Here is a 14,615-nt window from a genome sequence, read left to right as displayed (position 1 = left end):
TTTTTTTGACTGCTTCTTTCAGTTTGTATAGGTCATACTGATTACAGAGGCGCAGCGGAAGCGTGATGGCCCCGTAACCCAGAGGTTGATAGATCGAAACCACTCTCTGCTATCTAGATAGTTTTTAGCAAGTACCCCAGTGGCCTAATGGATAAGGCACTGGCCTTCTAAGCCAGGGATTGTGGGTTCGAGTCCCATCTGGGGTGGATGAAGGCAGTTTGGGATAGAATCGAAGCAGCTTGTATAGGTCACGATGATCACACAGTGCCACATCGAAGATATCCTACTCTATTTTTAGAAATGAAGTGCAAACAGGGTAAAAAAAAGTATAATTTCATGTCTCTGTGCCCTCCGTGATTCTATTTTTTAACTTCTTCTATCAGTTCGTACAGGTCATGCTGATTACAGAGGCACTGGCCTCCTAATCCATGTATTGTGAGTTCAAGTATTATTTTGGGGTGCCTGAAAGCGGAGTGATGAAGTGGATGTATCTTGGGCAGTTAACCCAGTGATTTATGGATCGAAACCATCCTCTGCTGTCCAGTTTGTTTCCAGCAATGAAGTGCAAACACAAATATAAAAAGCAAAATTTCATGGGCATGTCTCAGTGCCCTCCGTGATTCTTTGTTTGACTTCTTTTGTCAGTTTTTATAGGTTATACTGATTGTAGAGGAACTGGCCTCCTAATCCATGTATTGTGAGTTCAAGTATTTTTTTGGGGTGCCTGAAAGCGGAGTGATGAAGTGGATGTATCTTGGGCAGTTAACCCAGTGATTTATGGATCGAAACCATCCTCTGCTATCCAGTTTGTTTTCAGCAATGAAGTACAAACACAAATATAAAAAGTATAATTTCATGGGCATGTCACTGTGCCCTCTGTGATTCTTTTTTTGACTGCTTCTTTCAGTTTGTATAGGTCATACTGATTACAGAGGCGCAGCGGAAGCGTGATGGCCCCGTAACCCAGAGGTTGATAGATCGAAACCACTCTCTGCTATCTAGATAGTTTTTAGCAAGTACCCCAGTGGCCTAATGGATAAGGCACTGGCCTTCTAAGCCAGGGATTGTGGGTTTGAGTCCCATCTGGGGTGGATGAAGGCAGTTTGGGATAGAATCGAAGCAGCTTGTATAGGTCACGATGATCACACAGTGCCACATCGAAGGTATCAATCATCAATCAATCAATTTTATTTTATATAGCCCTTCGTACATCAGCTAATATCTCGAAGTGCTGTACAGAAACCCAGCCTAAAACCCCAAACAGCTAGTAATGCAGGTGTAGAAGCACGGTGGCTAGGAAAAACTCCCTAGAAAGGCCAAAACCTAGGAAGAAACCTAGAGAGGAACCAGGCTATGAGGGGTGGCCAGTCCTCTTCTGGCTGTGCCGGGTGGAGATTATAACAGAACTATGCCAAGATGTTCAAAAATGTTCATAAGTGACAAGCATGGTCAAATAATAATCATGAATAATTTTCAGTTGGCTTTTCATAGCTGATCATTAAGAGTTGAAAAACAACAGGTCTGGGACAGGTGGCGGTTCCATAACCGCAGGCAGAACAGCTGAAACTGGAATAGCAGCAAGGCCAGGCGGACTGGGGACAGCAAGGAGTCACCACGGGCGGCAGTCCCGACGCATGGTCCTAGGGCCCAGGTCCTCCGAGAGAAAGAAAGAGAGAAGGAGAAAATTAGAGAGAGCCAAGATTTTCAAAATGTTCATAAATGACAAGCATGGTCAAATAATAATCAGGAATAAATCTCAGTTGGCTTTTCATAGCCGATCATTAAGAGTTGAAAACAGCAGGTCTGGGACAGGTAGGGGTTCCATAACCGCAGGCAGAACAGTTGAAACTGGAATAGCAGCAAGGCCAGGCGGACTGGGGACAGCAAGGAGTCACCACGGCCGGTAGTCCCGACGTATGGTCCTAGGGCTCAGGTCCTCCGAGAGAAAGAAAGAGAGAAGGAGAAAATTAGAGAGAGCCAAGATTTTCAAAATGTTCATAAATGACAAGCATGGTCAAATAATAATCAGGAATAAATCTCATTTGGCTTTTCATAGCCGATCATTAAGAGTTGAAAACAGCAGGTCTGGGACAGGTAGGGGTTCCGTAACCGCAGGCAGAACAGTTGAAACTGGAATAGCAGCAAGGCCAGGCGGACTGGGGACAGCAAGGTGTCATCATGCCCGGTAGTCCTGACGTATGGTCCTAGGGCTCAGGTTCTCAGAGAGAAAGAGAGAACGAGAGAATTAGAGAGAGCATACTTAAATTCACACAGGACACTGGATAAGACAGGAGAAGTACTCCAGGTATAACCAACTGACCCTAGCCCCCCGACACATAAACTACTGCAGCATAAATACTGGAGGCTGAGACAGGAGCGGTCAGGAGACACTGTGGCCCCATCCGAAGAAACCCCCGGACAGGGCCAAACAGGAAGGATATAACCCCACCCACTTTGCCAAAGCACAGCCCCCGCACCACTAGAGGGATATCCTCAACCACCAACTTACAATCCTGAGACAAGGCCGAGTATAGCCCACAAAGATCTCCACCACAGCACAAACCAAGGGGGGCACCAACCCAGACAGGAAGATCACGTCAGTAACTCAACCCACTCAAGTGACGCACCCCTCCTAGGGACGGCATGAAAGAGCACCAGCAAGCCAGTGACTCAGCCCCTGTAACAGGGTTAGAGGCAGAGAATCCCAGTGGAGAGAGGGGAACCGGCCAGGCAGAGACAGCAAGGGCGGTTCGTTGCTCCAGAGCCTTTCCGTTCACCTTCACACTCCTGGGCCAGACTACACTCAATCATATGACCTACTGAAGAGATAAGTCTTCAGTAAAGACTTAAAGGTTGAGACCGAGTCTGCGTCTCTCACATGGGTAGGCAGACTGTTCCATAAAAATGGAGATCTATAGGAGAAAGCCCTGCCTCCCGCTGTTTGCTTAGAAATTCTAGGGACAATTAGGAGGCCTGCGTCTTGTGACCGTAGCGTACGTATTGGTATGTACGGCAGGACCAACTCGGAAAGATAGGTAGGAGCAAGCCCATGTAACGCTTTATAGGTTAACAGTAAAACCTTGAAATCAGCCCTTGCCTTAACAGGAAGCCAGTGTAGGGAAGCTAGCACTGGAGTAATATGATCAAATTTCTTGGTTCTAGTCAGGATTCTAGCAGCCGTATTTAGCACTAACTGAAGTTTATTTAGTGCTTTATCCGGGTAGCCGGAAAGTAGAGCATTGCAGTAGTCTAACCTAGAAGTAACAAATGCATGGATTAATTTTTCTGCATCATTTTTGGACAGAAAATTTCTGATTTTTGCAATGTTACGTAGATGGAAAAAAGCTGTCCTTGAAACAGTCTTGATATGTTCGTCAAAAGAGAGATCAGGGTCAAGAGTAACGCCGAGGTCCTTCACAGTTTTATTTGAGACGACTTTACAACCATCAAGATGAATTGTCAGATTTAACAGAAGATCTCTTTGTTTCTTGGGACCTAGAACAAGCATCTCTGTTTTGTCCGAGTTTAAAAGTAGAAAGTTTTCAGCCATCCACTTCCTTATGTCTGAAACACAGGCTTCTAGCGAGGGCAATTTTGGGGCTTCACCATGTTTCATTGAAATGTACAGCTGTGTGTCATCCGCATAGCAGTGAAAGTTAACATTATGTTTTCGAATAACATCCCCAAGAGGTAAAATATATAGTGAAAACAATAGTGGTCCTAAAACGGAACCTTGAGGAACACCGAAATGTACAGTTGATTTGTCAGAGGACAGACCATTCACAGAGACAAACTGATATCTTTCCGACAGGTAAGATCTAAACCAGGCCAGAACTTGTCCGTGTAGACCAATTTGGGTTTCCAGTCTCTCCAAAAGAATGTGGTGATCGATGGTGTCAAAGGCAGCACTAAGGTCTAGTAGCACGAGGACAGATGCAGAGCCTCGGTCTGACGCCATTAAAAGGTCATTTACCACCTTCACAAGTGCAGTCTCAGTGCTATGATGGGGTCTAAAACCAGACTGAAGCATTTCGTATACATTGTTTGTCTTCAGAAAGGCAGTGAGTTGCTGCGCAACAGCTTTTTCTAAAAATTTTGAGAGGAATGGAAGATTCGATATAGGCCGATAGTTTTTTATATTTTCCGGGTCAAGGTTTGGCTTTTTCAAGAGAGGCTTTATCACTGCCACTTTTAGTGAGTTTGGTACACATCCAGTGGATAGAGAGCTGTTTATTATGTTCAACATAGGAGGGCCAAGCACAGGAAGCAGCTCCTTCAGCAGTTTAGTAGGAATAGGATCCAGTATGCAGCTTGAAGGTTTAGAGGCCATGATTATTTTCATCATTGTGTCAAGAGATATAGTACTAAAACACTTAAGTGTCTCTCCCGATCCCAGGCCCTCGCAGAGCTGTGCAGATCCAGGACAGCTAAGCCCTGGAGGAATACGCAGATTCAAAGAGGAGTCCGTAATTTGCTTTCTAATGGTCATGATCTTTTCCTCAAAGAAGTTCATGAATTTATTACTGCTGAAGTGAAAGCCATCCTCTCTTGGGGAATGCTGCTTTTTAGTTAGCTTTGCAACAGTATCAAAAAGAAATTTTGGATTGTTCTTATTTTCCTCGATTAAGTTGGAAAAGTAGGATGATCGAGCAGCAGTGAGGGCTCTTCGGTACTGCACGGTACTGTCTTTCCAAGCTAGTCGGAAGACTTCCAGTTTGGTGTGGCGCCATTTCCGTTCCAATTTCCTGGAAGCTTGCTTCAAAGCTCGGGTATTTTCTGTATACCAGGGAGCTAGTTTCTTATGACAAATGTTTTTCGTTTTTAGGGGTGCAACTGCATCTAGGGTATTGCGCAAGGTTAAATTGAGTTCCTCAGTTAAGTGGTTAACTGATTTTTGTCCTCTGACATCCTTGGGTAGGCAGAAGGAGTCTGGAAGGGCATCAAGGAATTTTTGTGTTGTCTGAGAATTTATAGCACGACTTTTGATGCTTCTTGGTTGCGGTCTGAGCAGATTATTTGTTGCGATTGCAAACGTAATAAAATGGTGGTCCGATAGTCCAGGATTATGTGGAAAAACATTAAGATCTACAACATTTATTCCATGGGACAAAACTAGGTCCAGAGTATGACTGTGGCAGTGAGTAGGTCCAGAGACATGTTGGACAAAACCCACTGAGTCGATGATGGCTCCGAAAGACTTTTGGAGTGGGTCTGTGGACTTCTCCATGTGAATATTAAAATCACCAAAAATTAGAATATGATCTGCTATGACTACAAGGTCTGATAGGAATTCAGGAAACTCAGAGAGGAATGCTGTATATGGCCCAGGAGGCCTGTAAACAGTAGCTATAAAAAGTGATTGAGTAGGCTGCATAGATTTCATGACTAGAAGCTCAAAAGACGAAAACGCCATTTTTTTTTTTGTAAATTGAAATTTGCTATCGTAAATGTTAGCAACACCTCCGCCTTTGCGGGATGCACGGGGGATATGGTCACTAGTGTAACCAGGAGGTGAGGCCTCATTTAACACAGTAAATTCATCAGGCTTAAGCCATGTTTCAGTCAGGCCAATCACATCAAGATTATGATCAGTGATTAGTTCATTGACTATGACTGCCTTTGAAGTGAGGGATCTAACATTAAGTAACCCTATTTTGAGATGTGAGGTATCACGATCTCTTTCAATAATGGCAGGAATGGAGGAGGTCTTTATCCTAATAAGATTGCTAAGGCGAACACCGCCATGTTTAGTTTTGCCCAACCTAGGTCGAGGCACAGACACAGTCTCAATGGGTATGGCTGAGCTGACTACACTGACTGTGCTATTGGCAGACTCCACTAAGCTGGCAGGTTGGCTAACAGCCTGCTGCCTGGCCTGCACCCTATTTCATTGTGGGGCTAGAGGAGTTAGAGCCCTATCTATGTTGGTAGATAAGATGAGAGCACCCCTCCAGCTAGGATGGAGTCCGTCACTCCTCAGCAGGTCAGGCTTGGTCCTGTTTGTGGGTGAGTCCCAGAAAGAGGGCCAATTATCTACAAATTCTATCTTTTGGGAGGGGCAGAAAACAGTTTTCAACCAGCGATTGAGTGCTGAGACTCTGCTGTAGAGCTCGTCACTCCCCCTAACTGGGAGGGGGCCAGAGACAATTACGCGATGCCGACACATCTTTCTAGCTGATTTACACGCTGAAGCTATGTTGCACTTGGTGACCTCTGACTGTTTCATTCTAACATCGTTGGTGCCGACGTGGATAACAATATCTCTATACTCTCTACACTCGCCAGATTTAGCTTTAGCCAGCACCATCTTTAGATTAGCCTTAACGTCGGTAGCCCTGCCCCCTGGTAAACAGTGTATGATCGCTGGGTGATTCGTTTTAAGTCTAATACTGCGGGTAATGGAGTCGCCAATGACTAGGGTTTTCAATTTGTCAGAGCTAATGGTGGGAGCCTTCGGCGTCTCAGACCCCGTAACGGGAGGAGTAGAGACAAGAGAAGACTCAGACTCAGACTCCGACTCGCTACATAATGGGGAGAACCGGTTGAAAGTTTCTGTCGGCTGAATGAGCGACACCGGTTGAGCATTCCAACAGCATTTCCCTCCAGAAGCCATGAGAAAGTTGTCCGGCTGCGGGGACTGTGCGGGGGGGTTTATACTAACGTTACTATCTGTACTTACTGGTGGCACAGACGCTGTTTCTTCCTTTCCTACACTGAAATTACCCTTGCCTAACGATTGCGTCTGAAGCTGGGCTTGTAGCACAGTTATTCTCGCCGTAAGGCGATCGTTCTCCTGTATATTATGAGTACAGCGACTGCAATTAGAAGACATCATGTTAATGTTACTACTTAGCTTCGGCTGTTGAAGGTGTTGACGAACCATGTCCAGATAAAGCGTCCGGAGTGAAAAAGTTGAATGAGGGAAAAAAGTTGCGATGGAAAAACTAAAAATATAAACGGTAATTAAAAACAAAAACAAAACAAAAAAACATAAAGTTGTCAGCTAGCAAAGTAAAGTAAAGTTGGCAGCAAAACGCACAGCAACAAAACGCACAGCAACACGTCTGCAGATTCAACAGGAATAGAGTATCCTACTCTATTTTTAGAAATGAAGTGCAAACAGGGTAAAAAAAAGTATAATTTCATGTCTCTGTGCGCTCCGTGATTCTATTTTTTAACTGCTTCTATCAGTTCGTACAGGTCATGCTGATTACAGAGGCACTGGCCTCCTAATCCATGTATTGTGAGTTCAAGTATTATTTTGGGGTGCCTGAAAGCGGAGTGATGAAGTGGATGTATCTTGGGCAGTTAACCCAGTGATTTATGGATCGAAACCATCCTCTGCTGTCCAGTTTGTTTCCAGCAATGAAGTGCAAACACAAATATAAAAAGCAAAATGTTATGGGCATGTCTCAGTGCCCTCCGTGATTCTTTGTTTGACTTCTTTTGTCAGTTTTTATAGGTTATACTGATTGTAGAGGAACTGGCCTCCTAATCCATGTATTGTGAGTTCAAGTATTATTTTGGGGTGCCTGAAAGCGGAGTGATGAATTGGAAGTGTCCTGGGCAGTTAACCCAGTGATTTATGGATCGAAACCATCCTCTGCTATCCAGTTTGTTTTCAGCAATGAAGTGCAAACACAAATATAAAAAGCATAATTTCATGGGCATGTCACTGTGCCCTCTGTGATTCTTTTTTTGACTGCTTCTTTCAGTTTGTATAGGTCATACTGATTACAGAGGCGCAGCGGAAGCGTGAAGGCCCCGTAACCCAGAGGTTGATAGATCGAAACCACTCTCTGCTATCTAGATAGTTTGTAGCAAGTACCCCAGTGGCCTAATGGATAAGGCACTGCCCTTCTAAGCCAGGGATTGTGGGTTCGAGTCCCATCTGGGGTGGATGAAGGCAGTTTGGGATAGAATCGAAGCAGCTTGTTTAGGTCACGATGATCACACAGTGCCACATCGAAGGTATCCTACTCTATTTTTAGAAATGAAGTGCAAACAGGGTAAAAAAAAGTATAATTTCATGTCTCTGTGCCCTCCGTGATTCTATTTTTTAACTGCTTCTATCAGTTCGTACAGGTCATGCTGATTACAGAGGCACTGGCCTCCTAATCCATGTATTGTGAGTTCAAGTATTTTTTTGGGGTGCCTGAAAGCGGAGTGATGAAGTGGATGTATCTTGGGCAGTTAACCCAGTGATTTATGGATCGAAACCATCCTCTGCTGTCCAGTTTGTTTCCAGCAATGAAGTGCAAACACAAATATAAAAAGCAAAATGTTATGGGCATGTCTCAGTGCCCTCCGTGATTCTTTGTTTGACTTCTTTTGTCAGTTTTTATAGGTTATACTGATTGTAGAGGAACTGGCCTCCTAATCCATGTATTGTGAGTTCAAGTATTATTTTGGGGTGCCTGAAAGCGGAGTGATGAAGTGGAAGTGTCCTGGGCAGTTAACCCAGTGATTTATGGATCGAAACCATCCTCTGCTATCCAGTTTGTTTTCAGCAATGAAGTGCAAACACAAATATAAAAAGCATAATTTCATGGGCATGTCACTGTGCCCTCTGTGATTCTTTTTTTGACTGCTTCTTTCAGTTTGTATAGGTCATACTGATTACAGAGGCGCAGCGGAAGCGTGAAGGCCCCGTAACCCAGAGGTTGATAGATCGAAACCACTCTCTGCTATCTAGATAGTGTTTAGCAAGTACCCCAGTGGCCTAATGGATAAGGCACTGGTCTTCTAAGCCAGGGATTGTGGGTTCGCGTCCCATCTGGGGTGGATGAAGGCAGTTTGGGATAGAATCAAAGCAGCTTGTATAGGTCACGATGATCACACAGTGCTACTTCGAAGATATCCTACTCTATTTTTAAAAATGAAGTGCAAACAGGGTAAAAAAAAGTATAATTTCATGTCTCTGTGCCCTCCGTGATTCTATTTTTTAACTGCTTCTATCAGTTCGTACAGGTCATGCTGATTACAGAGGCACTGGCCTCCTAATCCATGTATTGTGAGTTCAAGTATTATTTTGGGGTGCCTGAAAGCGGAGTGATGAAGTGGATGTATCTTGGGCAGTTAACCCAGTGATTTATGGATCGAAACCATCCTCTGCTGTCCAGTTTGTTTCCAGCAATGAAGTGCAAACACAAATATAAAAAGCAAAATTTCATGGGCATGTCTCAGTGCCCTCCGTGATTCTTTGTTTGACTTCTTTTGTCAGTTTTTATAGGTTATACTGATTGTAGAGGAACTGGCCTCCTAATCCATGTATTGTGAGTTCAAGTATTATTTTGGGGTGCCTGAAAGCGGAGTGATGAAGTGGAAGTGTCCTGGGCAGTTAACCCAGTGATTTATGGATCGAAACCATCCTCTGCTATCCAGTTTGTTTTCAGCAATGAAGTGCAAACACAAATATAAAAAGCATAATTTCATGGGCATGTCACTGTGCCCTCTGTGATTCTTTTTTTGACTGCTTCTTTCAGTTTGTATAGGTCATACTGATTACAGAGGCGCAGCGGAAGCGTGAAGGCCCCGTAACCCAGAGGTTGATAGATCGAAACCACTCTCTGCTATCTAGATAGATTTTAGCAAGTACCCCAGTGGCCTAATGGATAAGGCACTGGCCTTCTAAGCCAGGGATTGTGGGTTCGAGTCCCATCTGGGGTGGATGAAGGCAGTTTGGGATAGAATCGAAGCAGCTTGTATAGGTCACGATGATCACACAGTGCCACATCGAAGATATCCTACTCTATTTTTAAAAATGAAGTGCAAACAGGGTAAAAAAAAGTATAATTTCATGTCTCTGTGCCCTCCGTGATTCTATTTTTTAACTGCTTCTATCAGTTCGTACAGGTCATGCTGATTACAGAGGCACTGGCCTCCTAATCCATGTATTGTGAGTTCAAGTATTATTTTGGGGTGCCTGAAAGCGGAGTGATGAAGTGGATGTATCTTGGGCAGTTAACCCAGTGATTTATGGATCGAAACCATCCTCTGCTGTCCAGTTTGTTTCCAGCAATGAAGTGCAAACACAAATATAAAAAGCAAAATTTCATGGGCATGTCTCAGTGCCCTCCGTGATTCTTTGTTTGACTTCTTTTGTCAGTTTTTATAGGTTATACTGATTGTAGAGGAACTGGCCTCCTAATCCATGTATTGTGAGTTCAAGTATTATTTTGGGGTGCCTGAAAGCGGAGTGATGAAGTGGAAGTGTCCTGGGCAGTTAACCCAGTGATTTATGGATCGAAACCATCCTCTGCTATCCAGTTTGTTTTCAGCAATGAAGTGCAAACACAAATATAAAAAGCATAATTTCATGGGCATGTCACTGTGCCCTCTGTGATTCTTTTTTTGACTGCTTCTTTCAGTTTGTATAGGTCATACTGATTACAGAGGCGCAGCGGAAGCGTGAATGGCCCCGTAACCCAGAGGTTGATAGATCGAAACCACTCTCTGCTATCTAGATAATGTTTAGCAAGTACCCCAGTGGCCTAATGGATAAGGCACTGGCCTTCTAAGCCAGGGATTGTGGGTTCGAGTCCCATCTGGGGTGGATGAAGGCAGTTTGGGATAGAATCGAAGCAGCTTGTATAGGTCACGATGATCACACAGTGCCACATTCGAAGATATCCTACTCTATTTTAAAAATGAAGTGCAAACAGGGTAAAAAAAAGTATAATTTCATGTCTCTGTGCCCTCCGTGATTCTATTTTTTAACTGCTTCTATCAGTTCGTACAGGTCATGCTGATTACAGAGGCACTGGCCTCCTAATCCATGTATTGTGAGTTCAAGTATTATTTTGGGGTGCCTGAAAGCGGAGTGATGAAGTGGATGTATCTTGGGCAGTTAACCCAGTGATTTATGGATCGAAACCATCCTCTGCTGTCCAGTTTGTTTCCAGCAATGAAGTGCAAACACAAATATAAAAAGCAAAATTTCATGGGCATGTCTCAGTGCCCTCCGTGATTCTTTGTTTGACTTCTTTTGTCAGTTTTTATAGGTTATACTGATTGTAGAGGAACTGGCCTCCTAATCCATGTATTGTGAGTTCAAGTATTATTTTGGGGTGCCTGAAAGCGGAGTGATGAAGTGGAAGTGTCCTGGGCAGTTAACCCAGTGATTTATGGATCGAAACCATCCTCTGCTATCCAGTTTGTTTTCAGCAATGAAGTGCAAACACAAATATAAAAAGCATAATTTCATGGGCATGTCACTGTGCCCTCTGTGATTCTTTTTTTGACTGCTTCTTTCAGTTTGTATAGGTCATACTGATTACAGAGGCGCAGCGGAAGCGTGAAGGCCCCGTAACCCAGAGGTTGATAGATCGAAACCACTCTCTGCTATCTAGATAGTTTTTAGCAAGTACCCCAGTGGCCTAATGGATAAGGCACTGGCCTTCTAAGCCAGGGATTGTGGGTTCGAGTCCCATCTGGGGTGGATGAAGGCAGTTTGGGATAGAATCGAAGCAGCTTGTATAGGTAACGATGATCACACAGTGCCACATCGAAGATATCCTACTCTATTTTTAAAAATGAAGTGCAAACAGGGTAAAAAAAAGTATAATTTCATGTCTCTGTGCCCTCCGTGATTCTATTTTTTAACTGCTTCTATCAGTTCGTACAGGTCATGCTGATTACAGAGGCACTGGCCTCCTAATCCATGTATTGTGAGTTCAAGTATTTTTTTGGGGTGCCTGAAAGCGGAGTGATGAAGTGGATGTATCTTGGGCAGTTAACCCAGTGATTTATGGATCGAAACCATCCTCTGCTGTCCAGTTTGTTTCCAGCAATGAAGTGCAAACACAAATATAAAAAGCAAAATTTCATGGGCATGTCTCAGTGCCCTCCGTGATTCTTTGTTTGACTTCTTTTGTCAGTTTTTATAGGTTATACTGATTGTAGAGGAACTGGCCTCCTAATCCATGTATTGTGAGTTCAAGTATTATTTTGGGGTGCCTGAAAGCGGAGTGATGAAGTGGAAGTATCCTGGGCAGTTAACCCAGTGATTTATGGATCGAAACCATCCTCTGCTATCCAGTTTGTTTTCAGCAATGAAGTGCAAACACAAATATAAAAAGCATAATTTCATGGGCATGTCACTGTGCCCTCTGTGATTCTTTTTTTGACTGCTTCTTTCAGTTTGTATAGGTCATACTGATTACAGAGGCGCAGCGGAAGCGTGAAGGCCCCGTAACCCAGAGGTTGATAGATCGAAACCACTCTCTGCTATCTAGATAGTTTTAGCAAGTACCCCTGTGCCCTAATGGATAAGGCACTGGCCTTCTAAGCCAGGGATTGTGGGTTCGAGTCCCATCTGGGGTGGATGAAGGCAGTTTGGGATAGAATCGAAGCAGCTTGTATAGGTCACGATGATCACACAGTGCCACATTCGAAGATATCCTACTCTATTTTAAAAAGTGAAGTGCAAACAGGGTAAAAAAAAGTATAATTTCATGTCTCTGTGCCCTCCGTGATTCTATTTTTTAACTGCTTCTATCAGTTCGTACAGGTCATGCTGATTACAGAGGCACTGGCCTCCTAATCCATGTATTGTGAGTTCAAGTATTATTTTGGGGTGCCTGAAAGCGGAGTGATGAAGTGGATGTATCTTGGGCAGTTAACCCAGTGATTTATGGATCGAAACCATCCTCTGCTGTCCAGTTTGTTTCCAGCAATGAAGTGCAAACACAAATATAAAAAGCAAAATTTCATGGGCATGTCTCAGTGCCCTCCGTGATTCTTTGTTTGACTTCTTTTGTCAGTTTTTATAGGTTATACTGATTGTAGAGGAACTGGCCTCCTAATCCATGTATTGTGAGTTCAAGTATTATTTTGGGGTGCCTGAAAGCGGAGTGATGAAGTGGAAGTGTCCTGGGCAGTTAACCCAGTGATTTATGGATCGAAACCATCCTCTGCTATCCAGTTTGTTTTCAGCAATGAAGTGCAAACACAAATATAAAAAGCATAATTTCATGGGCATGTCACTGTGCCCTCTGTGATTCTTTTTTTGACTGCTTCTTTCAGTTTGTATAGGTCATACTGATTACAGAGGCGCAGCGGAAGCGTGAAGGCCCCGTAACCCAGAGGTTGATAGATCGAAACCACTCTCTGCTATCTAGATAGTTTTTAGCAAGTACCCCAGTGGCCTAATGGATAAGGCACTGGCCTTCTAAGCCAGGGATTGTGGGTTCGAGTCCCATCTGGGGTGGATGAAGGCAGTTTGGGATAGAATCGAAGCAGCTTGTATAGGTAATGATGATCACACAGTGCCACATCGAAGATATCCTACTCTATTTTTAAAAATGAAGTGCAAACAGGGTAAAAAAAAGTATAATTTCATGTCTCTGTGCCCTCCGTGATTCTATTTTTTAACTGCTTCTATCAGTTCGTACAGGTCATGCTGATTACAGAGGCACTGGCCTCCTAATCCATGTATTGTGAGTTCAAGTATTATTTTGGGGTGCCTGAAAGCGGAGTGATGAAGTGGATGTATCTTGGGCAGTTAACCCAGTGATTTATGGATCGAAACCATCCTCTGCTGTCCAGTTTGTTTCCAGCAATGAAGTGCAAACACAAATATATAAAGCAAAATTTCATGGGCATGTCTCAGTGCCCTCCGTGATTCTTTGTTTGACTTCTTTTGTCAGTTTTTATAGGTTATACTGATTGTAGAGGAACTGGCCTCCTAATCCATGTATTGTGAGTTCAAGTATTATTTTGGGGTGCCTGAAAGCGGAGTGATGAAGTGGAAGTGTCCTGGGCAGTTAACCCAGTGATTTATGGATCGAAACCATCCTCTGCTATCCAGTTTGTTTTCAGCAATGAAGTGCAAACACAAATATAAAAAGCATAATTTCATGGGCATGTCACTGTGCCCTCTGTGATTCTTTTTTTGACTGCTTCTTTCAGTTTGTATAGGTCATACTGATTACAGAGGCGCAGCGGAAGCGTGAAGGCCCCGTAACCCAGAGGTTGATAGATCGAAACCACTCTCTGCTATCTAGATAGTTTTTAGCAAGTACCCCAGTGGCCTAATGGATAAGGCACTGGCCTTCTAAGCCAGGGATTGTGGGTTCGAGTCCCATCTGGGGTGGATGAAGGCAGTTTGGGATAGAATCGAAGCAGCTTGTATAGGTCACGATGATCACACAGTGCCACATCGAAGGTATCCTACTCCATTTTTAGAAATGAAGTGCAAACAGGGTAAAAAAAAGTATAATTTCATGTCTCTGTGCCCTCCGTGATTCTATTTTTTACCTTCTTCTATCAGTTCGTACAGGTCATGCTGATTACAGAGGCACTGGCCTCCTAATCCATGTATTGTGAGTTCAAGTATTATTTTGGGGTGCCTGAAAGCGGAGTGATGAAGTGGATGTATCTTGGGCAGTTAACCCAGTGATTTATGGATCGAAACCATCCTCTGCTGTCCAGTTTGTTTCCAGCAATGAAGTGCAAACACAAATATAAAAAGCAAAATTTCATGGGCATGTCTCAGTGCCCTCCGTGATTCTTTGTTTGACTTCTTTTGTCAGTTTTTATAGGTTATACTGATTGTAGAGGAACTGGCCTCCTAATCCATGTATTGTGAGTTCAAGTATTTTTTTGGGGTGCCT

General features: G+C 43.6%; 6 non-coding genes across 6 annotated transcripts; all 6 read left to right on the top strand.

Annotated features, from left to right (window-relative positions):
• Window positions 1-133: 133 nt before the first annotated feature.
• On the top strand, window positions 134-206 carry trnar-ucu. The gene has a single exon. It is a non-coding gene; the product is annotated as a tRNA-Arg (tRNA).
• Window positions 207-9,596: 9,390 nt separating this feature from the next.
• trnar-ucu lies at window positions 9,597-9,669 on the top strand. The gene has a single exon. It is a non-coding gene; the product is annotated as a tRNA-Arg (tRNA).
• Window positions 9,670-10,482: 813 nt separating this feature from the next.
• On the top strand, window positions 10,483-10,555 carry trnar-ucu. Its single transcript has one exon. It is a non-coding gene; the product is annotated as a tRNA-Arg (tRNA).
• Window positions 10,556-11,367: 812 nt separating this feature from the next.
• On the top strand, window positions 11,368-11,440 carry trnar-ucu. Its single transcript has one exon. It is a non-coding gene; the product is annotated as a tRNA-Arg (tRNA).
• Window positions 11,441-13,137: 1,697 nt separating this feature from the next.
• Window positions 13,138-13,210, top strand: trnar-ucu. The gene has a single exon. It is a non-coding gene; the product is annotated as a tRNA-Arg (tRNA).
• Window positions 13,211-14,022: 812 nt separating this feature from the next.
• On the top strand, window positions 14,023-14,095 carry trnar-ucu. The gene has a single exon. It is a non-coding gene; the product is annotated as a tRNA-Arg (tRNA).
• Window positions 14,096-14,615: the final 520 nt, after the last annotated feature.

Source organism: Salvelinus namaycush, chromosome 6 (genome assembly GCF_016432855.1).
Source record: "Salvelinus namaycush isolate Seneca chromosome 6, SaNama_1.0, whole genome shotgun sequence".
In the NCBI taxonomy this organism is placed as follows: domain Eukaryota; kingdom Metazoa; phylum Chordata; class Actinopteri; order Salmoniformes; family Salmonidae; genus Salvelinus; species Salvelinus namaycush.
Note: the sequence above shows the minus strand (reverse complement) of the source record. Positions and strands in the feature narration are given on the sequence as shown.